The following is a 2,309-nucleotide window of genomic DNA, read 5'->3' as shown; positions in this document are numbered from 1 at the left end:
GCCCCCCCCCCCCCCCCCACAGAGCTAAGAGCTGGCTTGTACTAAATTCCATTTGGCCGGTTTAGACGTAAACCATTTTAGAATCACCGGATTTCAATTGCAAATACTAACAAAGTGGAAACAATCTTCTGATCTCCCCTTCTGTAAGCAGCAATACAGAGTTATCAGTAGGCCTACTACACAATGAAAGTTGAAGAAACTGAACTTCTACGGAACATGGACATAAAATGTAATAATTTGAGGTCCAAATGTAAGATTAAAAAAAAATAAAATCTTAAAGGGTAAGACATAGACTTCCTAAACTGGGAGAGTGGAGTTAGTACACAGTAGCACATAGCTCATGACTGGCAAAGAGCCATCATACAGACAACCCCCCCCCCCCCAAAAACAAAACAACAACAACAACACAGACTACTCATCCCTCTTCCCCCCCATAACATTTTCAACCCACCAGTACTGGCAACAATCAGTCCACCCCACCTAAAGGTTCTAAAACACAACACATTAACAAGAACTTGATTCACAACACTGTCCATGTGATCAAAACCAACAACTTCCAAAAAGATTTTTTGGGGGCTATAATTAGTATGTTTGCACTCTTTGAGACTTTTCATGAATGTCTGCACTCTTTGAGACTTTTCATGAATGTCTGCATCTCGCAAAAGACAACTGAAAAGAGTCCAAAACATCAACACAACAAAGTCTTTCAGTCCGGAAGCAACAGGTCCAGAAAACAGACATGCCTATGGCATTGTCCAATAGGAAACGTGTAGGCACAGATAAAGACGCAGGACAAACAAACAAACAAAAAACCCACGGACAATAGAATAGACAGCCACACAATTACCTAACATTCCCACAACGTAGTACAGTGGAACTCGGATTCAACGAGGTCGTCGGGCCTGACCTAAAATCTCGTTGAATCCGAGTGTTCTGTTCGTTATAGCAAACACGAGGTTTTGTGTAGATAATTACAGGCACTGAGCAAGTAATGTACAAGAGAAGTCACAAGTAGTGCCTGAAATGCCTGCATATTATAAGCTGTGTAAAAAAAAGACCGAATTGTTCAAATACATACGCCCGTGTCATCTCGATTGTTTACCAAAAAGTTGTGTTGCGATGTAGAGCCTAGCAGACAGCAACTTTTGATTTCATAAACCAGCACACAATTCAGTACATAGATCTACGCCAAGACTAGCTTATTATTGTAATAATGATCAGTTGCCGAGGGGGGAAAAAAGACTGACGCGTTTGTATGCGACGTTCAACGTCCGGACCGCTAGTGCCCCCCGACCCGACACGCAGCCACACGTGTGCAGGCCGCCCATCTGACCCCGACACACGCCAGAGTAGATATGCGCGCATGCCAACAACAAACGTGTTGGTATTTAAAAAGGCCGCTGATTGGTCGCATGCAATCGGCTAAGTGAATAATGGTTCACGATTCAGGTGCAATGGATGGTTTGCGGGAACAGAATAAGTTCGTTCTGGGAGAAAAATTAGCAAAGCCACATCTGCGGGGGCTGTCCCCCCTGGAAGCGACCTCGTTGAATCCGAGCTCGCTGATTTAAGTGCTCGTTGAATCTGGGTTACTTTTATTGATTTTAAAGAAGGGGAAAAAAACGGGGAATCTATCTCATCTCGTTGAATCCGAGTTTTCGTTGAATCCGAGTTCCACTGTAATATCCCCATATTATTATTAGGCTATTATTATGATTATGGTGATATTGTTGTTCTTGTTGTTTTTGTTGTCGTTGTTATTTTGATTTCACCACCACCACCACCATCATCATCATCACCATCATCACCATCATCATCATCATCATCATCATCATCATCATCATCATCATCATCATCATCATCATCATCATTATCATCATCATCATTGTAAACAGTAAGGAATAAAAAAGGGTTGCGACTTGTAGAATTTCCAGGAGATTTTTTAAATAAAAGTTCAACGTTTTGCCCAATTAAGGGCTTCATCAGGAACATACAAACAACTAATATTAGATCTTATAACTACAATAGCTATAGTAACCATCATCATAGTAATCATCATCATCATTGGCATGAATCACTCTTACTTTTGTCTTTGAAAACCAGATAACCAGCTGACATGGCGGCTGCAGTCTCCATAGCAACATCACTTCCAGGTCTGGACGCTGTGATCTTGTAAGATGGCCTGGGCATTGTCATGTCCTCTGGCCGGCCCCAGTATCCGTGGTCTTGCCCCGGGTTGCCCACCTGAGTTGGACAAGGGAAAGAAATTTTAAAAAATAACACTTGTATTGCGCTTATCCCCGCTCTAC

Source organism: Aplysia californica, unplaced genomic scaffold, assembly GCF_000002075.1.
Source record: "Aplysia californica isolate F4 #8 unplaced genomic scaffold, AplCal3.0 scaffold00411, whole genome shotgun sequence".
NCBI lineage: Eukaryota > Metazoa > Mollusca > Gastropoda > Aplysiida > Aplysiidae > Aplysia > Aplysia californica.
Note: the sequence above shows the minus strand (reverse complement) of the source record.